Source organism: Neofelis nebulosa, chromosome 14 (assembly GCF_028018385.1).
Source record: "Neofelis nebulosa isolate mNeoNeb1 chromosome 14, mNeoNeb1.pri, whole genome shotgun sequence".
In the NCBI taxonomy this organism is placed as follows: domain Eukaryota; kingdom Metazoa; phylum Chordata; class Mammalia; order Carnivora; family Felidae; genus Neofelis; species Neofelis nebulosa.
The window spans coordinates 54,114,253-54,130,165 of NC_080795.1; the positions used below are offsets into that span (position 1 = coordinate 54,114,253).

The 15,913-nt window shown below is 39.7% G+C and overlaps 1 pseudogene; it reads right to left on the reverse strand.

Moving 5' to 3' along the window:
- Window positions 1-11,826: 11,826 nt before the first annotated feature.
- LOC131494537 (protein BTG3-like) lies at window positions 11,827-13,883 on the reverse strand (annotated as a pseudogene).
- Between the last annotated feature and the right edge of the window lie 2,030 nt (window positions 13,884-15,913).

A 15,913-nucleotide genomic window follows, 5' to 3' on the forward strand; every position in this document is an offset into this window, starting at 1 on the left:
GTAGTGGCTTAAATGAGATGGCATATTTTGCTAGCATTTAATAGTTCAAAGATAAATAGTTGGGAACTTCTAAACTTCTAAAGATGTTTGTCAGTATTCTTTAAACCACAGGAAATGGAAAAGAGTGCAAGACAAGCAGCTTTAACTCTGAGAAGATGACAGGACAATTGGAAGCATCATTGTTCATACCCCATGGGCCTGACTTGGTTACTTGGTAACACCTGAATGAAGAGAAACTAAAATATGTCATCTCTAGCTGGGTTTCCATGTTCTCAGCTAAAACCTGGAAGCTTCTGTTGCTAAAAGGAAGAAGGGATATATTGATATAGTGCTACAATTAGCAGTCCTGCCCACTCGGCAAGAGATAGCTAATTCCAAGTTTCAGCTTGAAATGGTATATATCCTGTGCTGTGTGAACGCCCACCTCTAACTTTCCCTCAATGTATTTAGTAAAATACACATTGTTCACTAGTGTTTTGGAGTGGTTCCTTTCTAGTTAATGTAAGCAGCCAAGTTCTGCTTCAAAGTTGGCACGCTGGGGGGAAAACAACAGCTCCACCCAGGGATAGCAACAAATGAGTTGCAAATGTATTATCCTGTTACATCTTCACAACAAGCCCTATTAAGGACCCATCACCATCTTCTTATTAAAAGAGGAAATGGAGGCTCAAAATGTAAACAACAACCAGTAGCCACACACCTAGGAAGTGAAAACGTTGGGATTCCAGCCAGAGAGTGCCTGATTCCAAAGCCCTTGCTCTATAGCCTGGTGCCCAGTTCATGCTCTGCATATTCTACCTCCTGTCCTAAGGAAAGGAGCCTCATTGGGCCCAAGTATGTGGGTTATTTCAAACTACCACTTTGTACATCTATTCTCCCCCTCCCCCTCCCTCCCCCCCCCCCCCATGTAACCAAACCTTCTATAAAGCAAACCCAAAACCACCTTAAGCAAATGGTTTTAGATAGGATAAAGACCCGTTATTTAGTCTGGAAACTCAACCTTTTGAAATGTCCTCCCTCCCCCTGCAGTGATTTAACAATTAACCTTTAAAACATTTTAATTTAGCAATGTTATAGGGTAGAAATTTTTCCAGTATCTTTTCAGAGATAATAAAATGTGATGACACAGTGATGTGTTGAATTGGTTTCCATAGATAATTAAGAGACACACGTATCATGTCAAAGAGATAAGCAAAATCTAAGGTTTCCATGACTTGCTTTTTCCATTAGCTAAAGAACTACTTTTAAAATAATGAGCATACTTCCTAGTGTGAATAACTTTGTCTCCAGGTTAACATCCTGCCCAAAAGGGCATAATATTTCTCCTGACAAATCCAGGGTTCTCCTGCCCGTTAAAAACTAGCCATTCCACAAGAAGGCAGACTTGTCTTTCCACTGATGTACACGTATCTTCTATGCACTATTTCCTTTGGTAAATGGAATGTGGATATTTAATCAAAAGCTAGCTCCAAAAGGCACAGACCAAGACTCCATAAGGATTTAGGAATTATACTCAGTGCGCTGATTCTCAACACAGAATTCTGAAAAAATCTATCCTAACAATTCCTTGCTAAAAAACAGGAAACAATCTCACCAGGGTCAGGAATTAAGGTTGCAGAAGAAATTGTGAGCAACTCTGATTGAAAACTTCCCTCTCAGCTTTGTTTGAAAGCGTTTATGTTTCTCAAAAGACAGATGATTTATTTATGTGGTGTCTGCATCAGCATCACTCTCCTGAGGTCTATGAACACTAATCTCCAAAGGGGGTCCTTAAAGATATTTTCATGGTTAACATTGGGAATTGCATATTCCATCACACTGTTTGAGATATACAATATACATCAGCATATCAAAGCTCTACAAAAAAAGTCCCTTAATACTCATCTTTAATATAATGTTTCTAAATCTTGTTTGACCATAGAATCATGAGAAAAAAATACTAGAATATCCTACCTGCACTCCCAACTTATCATACATTTTCCACTTAGCAATTAAAATTCTCTTTTTTAAAGTATAAATCAAATATGTGTTATGTCATCTTTTATGTCACCCTCTCTTAGCTCAAAAGTCTCCAATAGCTTCACATCAACTCAGCATGGAAATCACAGCTCTGACCAAGGTCCAGAAAGTCCTATGTGATCTGATCCCTCAGTTCTATCAATATCTGTCTCACATATGCCTCCCCGAGCCACACTGACTGCCTTGCCATGTCTGGAATACATCAAGCACTCTTTTTCCTTAGAACTCTTCCCACTGCTATTCTTTTCCCTGGACCATTCTTCCTCCAGATATCTCTATGCCTTTCTTATGGACCTATTCTGATATGCATTCAGATATCACTTCATCAGAAAGTTTTTACCATTTACAAAAAGCATCATTTCTAAAATAATGCTTCTCTATTCGTTAGCTCCTTACCTTATTTTTCTTCAGAGTACTATTTACTACATGATCTTATAGAAATACCACTTTATTAGCTTATTTCTCATCACCTTTACTAGAGTGTAAACTGTGTGAGCGGAGATCTTTTCTGTTTTGTTTGCGTCTTTATCCCCAATAACTATCCCTGACATATAGCAGGTACTTAATAAATAAACACTGAATGAATGAATGAATATCTCGCAGGACCAGCATCATCCCATGAAAAACAATCAGGAATTATAATGCCAAAACAACAGGTAGATTTGATTAATTCAAACAATCAACTAAATTCAAAGAAGCAGGAAAGGAAAAACATAAATCCAGTGATTTGGTTGATAAAACCAATCCAGAAAAAAAATGTTTGAACTAATCTTTTTTGCTATATGAAGTAAAACCAGAATCATTCCACAAAAATAGCTTTAATCTCTATTTGCTGAAATATATGAGGTTCTAATTCCTCAGAGGAGTTGTTTTCCTACTTCTTTTATAGATGGGAATTTTTCTGCTCACAAAACTAACCTAAAGTTGTATGAATTATAACCTGGCTTGATCTCCACTGGAGAATATTCAAAGATTCCATGACCTTCAGTGAGAAAAAATGCAAAGTACTTTTCTGGCACCTGAATTCTACTAAGTAGGTAAAATATTGAATTTGGTTACTTTGCAATTCCAGAGGTCTTGCATCAAGAAATCAAGAAACCTTGCATCATGTGGTCCAGTTTCACATTTTTTGAATTATGATTCTAATGACCTTATTGTGAACTTAGAGTTCAACTATTATAACCCTTGAAAAATCAGAGAAAAGCAATTAAATAGAGATGTGTTTCCTTGAACATGTCACAAATTGATAATGCAATATTATTTCCAACCATCATTAACATCATAAAAAGTTATTGCCTTAACTTCTTTAAAAGAGTCACTCACTCTTACTGAAGAATTACCTTCTTGAAAGACAAAATAAAGAAACCAGTATTGAAAGTTACTACTAAATTCCTCCCACAGAAAGCTTTAATTTCTAGCTGCCACTAAAAAAGAAAAATGATTACTGTACTCTCTTCCTTGCTTGGTAATAGCTTAGAAGTTGCTCTTTCAAAGACAAGCTTAGGAAAATTTGATGAAGAGGCTCATTTTTCATAATTATGTCGACTGTACATAGTGAACAAGAAAAAGGGAAAAACTCTTACGTGGGAGAATGGCATCACCAGCAGAGGCCTAGGTATGAATGAGTGCCTTGGATGGACTTGAATCCTGTCCTATCTAAGGACAGGAAAATAAAAAAGGTTAAGAGGAAACATAATGAAGCAACAGGATGTTAATTTAGAAGTTTCAACTGATACACAGAGAAAGGCTATAAAATAACAATGGCTGACAGTGGTCCAAGCCCTATTGTAAGAACTTGTCATACTTTAACTCTCACGATAAAGACCTGAGGCAGGAACTTCCGTCAACCCTATTCTATAGATGAGGAAACTGAGGCACAGACGGGTTAAGTAACTTGCCCAATGTCTCACAGCTACTGTCATCGGTCTCAGATTACAATTTAAACCCAGACATTCTGATTTAGAGTGCAGGCCAAAAATGTTACATTGAAGACTGAGGTCGCTCAAAGGACTGACGAAGGCCAAAATTGAAAAATTGTAGCTGAAAGGTGGTTTTACAACACTAGGAACAAGATCTTATCCACAAAACGTGATTGAAGAGAATACCAGAGATGAGGAGAACAAAGCCAAGAGAAATAGAGATAAAATTAAGTTTCCTTACAACTTGCAGCCCATTGATAAATACCTAAGACATGCAGAATGGGACATTCCTCAAGGAACCCACTGCTGCCTTAATGTTAATGCCTTGCTGTAGACTAAAAACAACCTTAGCATGACAATAGCCAGACATCCAGGATCCTGTTAGTCATCTTTAGCACACAGAAATCCCCTTAGAGACTTCCTGTTGTCTCTACCCTTACCACCCCTCACCAACTTAAAAATAACACTCGGAAACATCTCAAGAGTGCATTTTTGACCATTGCGCTCAATGACCCTGCATCACCAACAGAGCACAGGTGAGAAAGAGGATTTTGTGAGGAAGTTTCTTTGGCAAAGTCAACCCTTTGAGCCCCAAGCCCTCTTCCTTTAAGAAAGAGTGGCAGGTGGCTCCAGTCCCCTCAAAACAAGTCTAATGATTGAGAAAGGATTGGAGGTGTTTCAACAAGACCACTCAGAAGATCTTCATTATTAGGGACACAGCAGACTGAGCAGGCTTTTGTCTCTGGAAATCTGGAAGTCAGCAGAGAGCTCAAGGGCTGCTTTGGAGTGGGGGCTATGGCAAGTTTCCACAGCTTGCCTAAAGTGACTATATTCTTAGGGTGAATCAAAGAATGTGTGATTAGTTTTCTGTGAAACAGGATGGAAAGAGAACTGATCTTGAAAATACAGATATTTGTGTCTCTTTTATTCATGCTGTTTTCCTAGTACCTAGAGCAGTGCCTCTTCTGGTGACTAGAACAGATGTTCAATGAATATTTATCTGTATTTTGTAAATTATTATTTTATGTCATTGTAAAATAGTCATTAGAAAATTTCTTGTGTTATAAATTGTTATTAATATTTAACATAAATATGTTCAATGTGATATTTATTTAATATTAATAAATAAACATTTATTACTTATTAATAAATGTTAACTAACTAACCAATGAGAAAACACTGAGGAAGGAGTGGTCAGCCAAAGGAGAGCCACGGCTACATCACAGGAGACCCAGCTAACGATCCAGCAAGACCCTTCCAAAATACCCACTCAATTTCTTATGCAGAAAAAAACCCAGCACTCTATAATAGAGTTTACCTTGAAGGTTCCTTGTACATGAAGACAATTGTGGGCATCATGTGTTCTTTTCCACTAATTCCACTGCCTGTTCAGTTTTACCGTCATTCCACTCCCACTGTCTCCCTTGCGGGTAAGAGACGTGAAGAAGGAGGCAGAGATGTGCTGGTCGTTTTCCCCAGTGCCCATGGCAGGCTGGGAGAGGAGCGTGAGGAGAGGTTTAATATCACATCATCGTCCAGGGTTTGATTCCCTTTAGATCCTCTGACTCCAATTTCTGCACTGAAATTGCCTTTGCACTTAGTGTGAAGGCAGGGCAGAAGCAGAAATTATGGATTATGATGGTGGCAGGCTGGAGCTTCCATCCTTGTTCAGTGATGTCATCACCATCCTTATTCAGTGCTGTCACACTGACATCAGTAGCTTGAGATCAGTCTTGGTGGGAGAGTTTATGCCATGGAAATTGTCAGACACTACAGATTAGCAACTCTGCCTCTCTCCCCAACCAAAAGCTAGATATTAAACATTACCAGCATTCTCCCTGTACCACTAGGAGCATATCGTTTCACAGACAGTACAGTTACATTTTGCTAAGGTACTGATCAACCCAATATTAAAACATTTTAGAGAATAGAAAGATGAAAGATTCCCAAAATCATTCTGTGAAGACAGCGACCAAGACAGCAAAGCCAGACAGAGTAGGGAAAGAAAACCCATTTCTCTCATTTCTCTGCAAAATATCCCAAACTAAATATTAATAATTTTAATTCAATAATACATAAAAAGTGACAATACTCAATGAATAACTTGGGTGCATCTCACGAATGCACAGCTTGGTTTAGTGCTATAAATGTAATTTACCACATTAACAGATTAAAGGAGAAAAGCCATAGGACCTTTTTCATATACTGAGAAAAAAGTTAATAAAACCCTCAGTAGGGGCACCTGGGTGGCTCAGTTGCTTAAGTGTCCGACTCTTGATCTCGGCTCAGGTCATGATCTCGTGGTTCGTGGGTTCAAGACAGCATGGAGCCTGCTTGGGATTCTGTCTCTCCCTCTCTCTTTCTCAAAATAAATAAACAAAAACTTTAAAAAAATAAAATAAAACCTCAGTAAATTACAACATAAAGGGTATGTAAAGAACAGCAATACACCTTACAGTAAAGATCACACTAGGGCACCTGGTGGGTTAAGCGGCTGACTCTTGTTTCAGTTCAGGACACGATCCCAGGGGCGTGGGATTGAGCCCCGCTTTGGGCTCTGTGCTGGGCATGGAGCCTGCTTGAGATTCTCTCTCCCTCCTTCTCCCTTTACCCCTCCCCTCGAGCACACACTCTCACACTCCCTCTCTCTCTCTCTCTCCCTCTGTCTCTAACAAGAAAAAAGAGAGCGATCTCAGCCACCACCAAATATCCACACTTGTTTTGAAGCTATAGCCATTCTGTCATGGTAGAGGGACAGAAAAATTAATCGATGAAATAGAGATTGCAAGATATATCCACATGTATGTATGTGGAACTTTGATATATAAAAAAGGTTAGCACACCAAATCATTTGGGGGCAAGTCTTTTAAACAAATGGAGTTGGAAGAAGGCTATACATAAGGCTTATACCATACCAAAAATCAATTGCAAATGCCTCCATACTTTGGAAATTAGTTGGTTTTGTCTTGTAAAGTGGAACATATGCATAGACTATGATCCAGCAATTCTCTTCCTAAGAGAAACTCCTGTATGCCTACACCAGGAAACCTATACACAGATGTGTATGGTAACCCTGTTGCCTAGTAGTAAAGAAATAACAAAACAAAACTGAAATAAGAAAACTGAAAGAAGAAATGAATAATAAATAATGTTATTTTGGTATGCTCATATAATAAAGTACTCTACACCAGTCAAAACAAATGAACAACATCTAGACACAAAGATGTGGGTGAATCTTAGGGCGCCTGGGTGGCTCAGTCAGTTAAGCGTCCGACCTGATCAGGTAACGATCTCGCGGTTCTGGGTTGGAGCCCTGCGTCAGGCTCTGTTCTGACAGCTCAGAGCCTGGAGCCTGCTTCAGATTCTGTGTCTCCCTCTCTCTCTGCCCCTCCCCTGCTTGTGCTCTGTCTCTCAAAAATAAATAAACATTGAAAACAAATTTTAAGGAAAGGTATGGATGAATGTCAACAATATAATTTTAAGTGAAAAGATAAGCTGCAGAAGTTTATATGCAGTCTGATATTTTCATTTCATAAATTTAAAAATGACTAAAAATGTTTGGTGAACAGATATAATGGAAATGTGCTCTAAGGAAAGAGGGAGAATGATCAGTACACCTGGGAGAGGAGTTGCCATAAACAAGAGAAAGAAAGATGTATCAGAATCCGCTATTATCAGTGTTCTAGTTTCGGATTTCTGGGGGCGGTTTCCTAAGGGTCACCCTAGAGAGAGGCTTAAAAAGTCACCTTGAATGAGCAGTAATGAGAGCTGGTCCTAAATCAACAATCATATTCATCCAATTCTAGGATTCTGAGACCCAATTAAAATAACCCCATTCAATTTGTTACAGGAGGGAGCCACTGAGGCAGAGAGAGGTCTCGGAGCTTGATAACAAGTGGTGGAGGCAAGATTTTTACTCCAGGTGGTCTGACCCCAGAGTCCATGATCTCAGGCATACGCTCCAAAAAGGGTGGAATTGTTTCCTATTCACAGTAGTATCGGCACCAAGTGGAATATGCATGTATGAAAGAGAAAAGTAAAGAAATATAATAGAGAGTATGAATAGTAGCAAGAGCAGCATATACTGTACATAGGCACATATATTAGGCATGCAGTGAGAAAGCCCTGTATCATAACTACTAGACTCCAAGTAAACACAGAGGGCAACAAAGAACCTAGGTACCTCACAAGAAAGAGGGTAACTTAAGATCTGAGCATCACAAGGTTTGGGACAAAAAGAATGACATAGAAGACTCTGGGAACCAGGAATAGGACGGACAGCCAGCCACTCCTGACAACCAACATGTTAACAATCCCTAGAATGAAGCAATTGGTGGTTAATATAAAAGCTGCAACTGGAGCGCCTGGGTGGCTCAGTGGGTTAAGCGTCTGACTTCAGCTCAGGTCATAATCTTGCGGTTTGTGAGTTTGAGCCCCGCGTCGGGCTCTGTGCTGACAGCTCAGAGTCTGGAACCTGCATCAGATTCTGTGTCTCCATCTCTCTCTCTGCTCCTCCTCTGCTCGTGCTCTCTCTCTCTGTCTCTCAAAAATAAATAAACAAATGAAAGTTTTTTTTGTTGTTTTTTTTTTGTTTTTTTTTTTATTTTTGGGACAGAGAGAGACAGAGCATGAACGGGGGAGGGGCAGAGAGAGAGGGAGACACAGAATCGGAAACAGGCTCCAGGCTCCGAGCCATCAGCCCAGAGCCTGACGCGGGGCTCGAACTCACGGACCGCGAGATCGTGACCTGGCTGAAGTCGGACGCTTAACCGACTGCGCCACCCAGGCGCCCCCAAATGAAAGTTTTTTGAAAGCTACAACTGCATAATGTAAATTATCCATCTAGGTCATATCTATGACTCAAATGTCAGCTGGAGTCACCCTGTACTCCGATATTTAATTAAATTGTTATAAAATGCTAGATTCTTCCTCTCACCACACACACAAAATTCAAAGGGGTTCTTGACAGCTCACATTTCCTCCGATGCCCACATTCTGTATTTCTGAGCCCTTGAGCTCTCAGACTCACTCACATCCCACTTCCCATGACTGCTCCCTTCTCTCCTGTCTCTGCTAACCCACATGCAGAGCATACCTCCTTTTATATTATTTCTTCCAAAACTGCTCTCAGAAGGCATACTTTAGCACAACAACCAATTTAAATTTTAATATTAACCATTCTCATTTAAAAGTCCTATACTGTCATGCCACCAGGCGTTCCTCAATGACCATCCTTCCAGAGTCTGGCCAATGACTGTGTGCATCCTCACATTCTTGTCTTCTTCTACTACTCTCTAATTTCTTCCTTGGCACAGATTCAGCTTCATGTTAACCCCTCACAGAATATCTTCACTTTCTCCTCCTCTGTTTTTAAAGGCGACACCCGAACTTTGTCAAAACATTACATCAAGGTATTTTTCTAAACAAGGACAATCACTTTCTTAAGGTTTACCTTTGTACCATCTTTTTTTTTTAATTTTTTAATCTTTATTTTTGAGAGAGAGAGACAGCATGTGAGCAGGGGAGGAGCAGAGAGAGGGGGAGACACAGAATCCGAAGCAGGCTCCAGGCTCTGAGCGGTCAGCACAGAGCCTGACGTGGGGCTCGAACTCATGAACTGTGAGATCATGACCCGAGCCGAAGTCTGACACTCAACTGAATGAGCCACCCAGGCACCCCTGTACCATCTAATAATTGTACACTGAGCGGTAAACAGATGTTAACAAGAGCTCCTGGTGCCTCTCTATGGCTTCCTTGGATCCTCAGATCCTCCCCAGACCTCCTGCCCACAATCCAGCACAGATAACATGCAGCACAGCAGAGAACCTTGATCCAGACTTATCAACATCTAAAAAAATATTAGGGTGGGATCTGGGGGGGCGTTAAATGGGTGATAGGCATTAGGGAGGGCATGTCTCGGGATGAGCACTGGATGTCATATGTAAGAGATGAATCACTGGATTCTATTCCTGAAACCAAGACTAGACTATATGTTAACTAACTTGAATATAAATAAAAATAAATAAATATTCAAAAAAAATTTTTTTAATTTTTTTTAATGTTTATTTATTTTTGAGAGAGAGAGGGAGACAGAGTGTGAACAGGGAGGGGCAGAGAGAGAGGGAGACACAAAGTCTGAAATAGGCTCCAGGCTCCAAGCTGTCAGCACAGAACCTGACGCAGGGCTCGAACCCACGACCCGCAAGATCATGACCTGAGCCGAAGTCAAATGCTTAACCTTCTGAGCCACCCAGGTGCCCCTATACAAAAATTTTTTTTTAAATAAAAAATATTTTTAATATCACCCTACTACATGTTTATGTAAAAAGACAATGATAAACATATATATTGATGATAGATGATAGATAGATCGATAGATAGATAGAATGGTCCATTTTGACATCCTAACATTCTTTACCTCTTCCTGTGGTTGAAAAACCCAATTTTCTTTTAAAAGCCTATCATCCATTACTTTAAGTGCTCCTAGATGGTTCATTCAGGGGACTAAGGATAGACATGTGACCCAAATTAAGCAACTCAGACTCTGACTTCTACTAATTAGAATTGCTAAAATGAGATTTTGCATGGGATGTGCTTATACTAAAAATTGGTTGTTTATTGGAAGTTCACATTTAACTGTGTGTCCAATATTCTACTTGCTACATCTGGCAACCCTCTCAGTAATTGAAGTCATAACTTCTGGACACAGACAGAAGCCTGTCTGAGTCTGGTCACTCCTCTGTTGATTACTTTTTGTCTCCAAGATTTGCTATCACCATCCAGGCTCTGTCCTGCTTCAAACGTAGTTATTTAGCTGTTCCTCCAATTCTTTAACTACCCCTTCTCCTAGATCCTTCCACTATATTTCTTTGGGTTTTTTTTTTCTTTTGTTTGTTGTTTTGTGCCAGATATCTAGAGTTGTTTTTTTTGTAATTTGTAACAACAACAACAACAACAACAACAAAATTCCTAGTTGAAATATCACAGCAGAGACACAACTGGCAGCCTCATGCTGGAAACAGCCAGGTTTTTTTGGCCCACAGAGTCTTTAAAACTGAATTTATTGCCACTAAGATCTAAGATCGAAATATTTACTTAAAAAATTGACCCTTCTGACTTCTCCAAAACCACAGATCTGGCAAGATGGGACTGCAATCCCACTTGGTAACAACTGATCATCTGGATTAGAGGAGCTGCCCCCCTTTGACAGAACACGCGATTATTTATTTATCTGTCATGCTCTGTGTTTGAGTGTGTGATCTATGGTGCATATAGTGCCTACGTGCTCCCTGGTTCTTTACTGCTTGCCTGATTCGGTTCAGTTTAACTCAATAAATCTTTTCTCAACATCCAAAGTAGCTGGCACTGAGGAGAATGAAATAAGGTAGGGCCCACACCATCAAAGAGCCTCTTAGTCTAATTGTGGCAGACACTTCAAAGGAGAATTTCATATGTAATATGCTGAGAGAAATAATGGAGGTAGGTACAGGGCAGTATGAAAACCAACAAAGATCATTTCATTCAATCTGGGTTAACAGGGAAGGTTCTAGAGAATATGAAGCCTGACTGAGTTTAGGATAAGGGACAAAAGAATTTCTTACAGGTGAGCAGGTTACGTAAAGGGAAGAAGGCACGAAACAGTAGACAGAGTGCAAATAAGTACAAGGTTGAGAGAGAATCCCAAGCAGGCTCTGAGTTGCCAGCACAGAATCTGACGGGGGTGCTGAATCCACTAAACGAAACAGTGGAGATCACAACCTGAGCCGAAAGCAACAGTCCAATGCTTAACTGACTGAGCCACCCAAGTGCTCCTGAACGTTTATTTTTAATATGTGGTCAGACTTATTCTACCTTCTCTCATCATTGACACCAACAGAATCAAAAGCAGCTAGTGAGGTGCTAACACCTGAGGATTAATCCAGTGATTCTGATCACAACGCATTCCAGGAGGGATTTGGGTGATAAATGGTTCATTCTTCCTTTCGTGATTTGGATAACAAATGGAATAGGAGAAGGGTACGGATTCTGATGGCCATTCCCTCAGCACATTCCTGGCTTTTTTTCTGAGCAAAAGATGCCACAATGGAAGATGCAGGAATATCCACTGTGAAATGTGATACAAGGGGCTTGGGGTTGCAGTCACGGAATTGGGTTTCACTTCTTCTTGCTTGTTTCCTCATTGTTAGGTCAGGATCCTGAACTCAGAGATAACGTTATCAAGGGGCCTGGTAACTTTCTTGGAGATTTCATCTTGTTCTCATCCTCATTTTCAAAGCTGGCAACATTGTTTTTCTCTCTGTACCCACAGCACACCTCAGGTAGACCCACCCAGAGTGAGTTCCTTTCGCAAACCTAGATGGGTGTAAGAAATGCAGCTGTTCTCATGCAGATGTCTCAGAGATGCAGCTGTTCTCATGCAGATGTCTCAGGACATCAGGGTCGACTCTCTGAACTGTACTGACACAGATGTATCCATAGACCTGTTCTTTTGATGGTTTTTCTGGGTACCAGTGATGTTGTATTTTTCTTGAAGTTTAAGAGTCAATTTCAAACCTCTCAACTGCCCCTTTTTTCAATTTACCATGTTTTCGAACTAGCCTTGTGAGAAAGAAGACAACAGCCACAATCTTGTTAATCTCTCCCGCCTCCGCTGCCCTGGGGCCAGAGTTGGCTGTGGACGACTCCAGAAAGGTAACTCAGGACATCCCCTCTGTGCTGTGATCTAGTCCGGAGAGCAGGTGACTCCCGTATCGTCTAAATAGTTCTCTTTAAATTGTAAGACTTATTGGGGTGCCTGAGTGGCTCAGTTGTTTAGCTTCGGACTTCAGCCTCAGGTCATATCACATTTTGTGAGTTCGAGCCCCACATCAGGGCAGAGCCTGGAGCCTGCTTCAGAGTCTGTGTCTCCCTCTGTTTGCTCCTCCACCACTCACACTCTGTCTCTCTCTTTCAAAAAATGAATAAACATTTAAAAAAATTTTTTTAATAAATTATAAGGTTTATCAAGTGTTAAGCTGGGAGTTATTTTGTTGTGTTATTTATAAGGTATCTTGAGGAGAGAACCAAAAGACATATTAGCACTTCACTGGAAATTATCTATCCACTACCCTATTACCTATTTATACCCAATCTTGTTCCAGAAAAGATAGAATGTGACTTCCAAAATTACTACTTAGATAGTGGAAATAAAAACAGATCAAAAGGAAGAAACAACGGACATAAAACACGACTAGAGATGATTGTAAAATGTACATCATAAAGACCCATATGATTGTTACAACTAAATCACAAATTTGGCTCAGAGCATTCTACCAAGTTTACTGGCAAATGGAAATCTGATCAGTTCCTCAATGCACAGGGTTTATAACATAGAAACAGCAATTTATCAGGATGGATACATGATTATTGTCCTAAGATCAAACAGGATGTGCTTACTAATGTTCTTATATTTTACCTCAATATAGGCTGACGATCACAGTAGAGAACAATTTAATAAAGGCAATTCTGCAAAGAGGAAATACCCCCTGTGACTTCCTCTCCTTATTTACCTACTCGCTGTAATCAGCATGACTAGCTAAGAATTACAGTATACACAGCATGCAGCAGCCCCTTATTTTTTTCCAAATTATCATTTCATTGTGCATGCAATGTATTTCTAAACATCAAGCACAAAAGCAAAAAAATCCTGTATCTTTAACAATGTCATTTAGGAAAGAACCACCAAGAATCTTGACTACTATTATAGGCTTTTTTTTTTTTTGCTGCTGTATAAGGAAAATTATGATCTTTACCACTTAAAGACTCAGAAATATTCTATCTCATTTCCATTTGCATGAAGTCTCTGGAGTTCGGCACTGCATCAGCTACAGCATTTAAAATCTCCTCTGGTTATTTTAATTATTTATGACAAAGATGGATAAAGAGTATACCGTTTGACAAAGCCATGATGACAAGCAAATAACAGTGTTTTTAAAAAGCAAAATGTGGAATTTTGCTTTCTGGCACATAACTGTCTTGCCTTATAAACATAAGGTTAAAAAGAGAATAGCTTAGTCTTAAATCAACCATTGGGTGGTGGGTGGGAATTTTAGAAGGGCGTCAGTTGTGCAATGGCTATATGCTAAGCACTGCACTAAAGGTTTCCACACAAATTTACCAAAGTGAGCATCCTGGCAAAAGCCCTGTGAAGAATAGGGGCTATCGTTCCTATTTTACAGATAAAGAAGCAGGGGCAGTAATGCTAAGGTCAGTAAACTTTTTCTATGAAGGGACAGAGAGTAATTATTTTAGACACCGTGGATCATTAAGCCGTTGTCACAACTACACAGCTCTGTTACTGCAATGTGAAAGGCACAGACCATACTCGAACGAGTGAGTGTGGTGGTGTTCCAGTGGAACTGTTTCCACAGAAGAGATGGCAGATCCACAAAACAGGTCTTTGGGTCATAATTTGCACACCTCTGAAAGGAGGTGACATGACCTGATCAAGATTGCTCAGGAAATTTCGACTGGAATTGAGATTTCTCTTCTGGGTGTTGTACGTGGGTGATGAATCTCTGAACTCTACATCTGACACCAATATTGCACTATATATTAACTAACTAAAATTTAAATTAAAACATATCAGATGTTCTGCTTTGAAGCTTAATGTTTTCTCCACTCACCCATAGTTTCTTTAGTACCTAGACACCCATTTTTAAATAACTAGTTATTTGTGGACAACTTTTGATTCGTTGTTTTTAATCTGGCCAAAACAATACCCCAGCAAACTTGTTAGAAAAATGGTTTTAAGTATTCATTCAATTATCTACTAATAGCTTTATGTACATGTTGACAAATACACTTCAAAAATGTTTTTGTTTAATTCAAAGTTGTCCTCTTTTTTAAAATTTTTAATGTTTATTTACTTTTGAGAGAGAGGAGAGAGAGTAAGCAGGGGAGGGGCAGAGAGAGAGAGGGAGACAGAGTCTGAGGCAGGCCCCAGGCTCGCGCTGCCGGCGCAGAGCCCAACACGGGACACGGGACTCGAACTCACGAACTGTGGGATCATGATCTGAGACAAAGTCGGATGCTTAACCAACTAAGCTACCCAGGGACCCCTCAGAGTTACCCTCTTTTCTTTATTATTGAAAATAAGAATGTTCTGAAGTCAATGATCAATTTCTACATTTAAAAAAATCGAAAAAGAAGAACAAATTAAACTGAAATCACACATAAGGAAGGAAACTATGAAGAGTAGAAATCAAAGAAATTGAAAACAGAAAGATCAGTGCAGAATATCAGTAAAACCAAAATATGGTTGTAGAGAACAATAAAGTGGATAGACCTGTAGACCTCAGATAGGAGAGCTAGATATTTTTACCTTGGTATCACAAATGAAGAAACTGAGACTGAAAGTAGAGAATAAATGTTCTTGTGGTTATCTACCCATTAAGACAGCATCTTAACTCAAACCCAAGTGTATTGAGTCTAAATTCCATTTTATATTCATCAGCAGTAAATAGAATACATTGTGTACTGTGGGGTGTTTTGAACAGACGAGTTTTCTAATCTATTTTCCCTCACCCTTAAATGTATGATCAAGCACTAACAATGGAAGTACAATACGTTTAGCACCTGAAATTAGACACACTACCATATTACCACTTATCAGACAGTAACACTGTTAGCTTATTTCCAGAGTCACAGCATGTGGCTGTGCAACAGAGAAATTCTAGTCAATAATACGCACACTGTGGTCTATGCGAGTGGCTTCCCTGTGGATATACATCAGGTTACCTTTGCTACCATACCTGGTGGCTGCTCTGGTTCATTCATTAAATATTTACTGAGCATCTGCTATGTGCTAAGCTCTGGGATAGACTCTGAGGACACAAAGATTAGGAGGAATCTTAGCGTTTAGTGGGAAAAATGAGCAAAGGGACAGATAATTATAATATAGTGAGAGCAGAATGACACAGTAACTCTAACAAGAG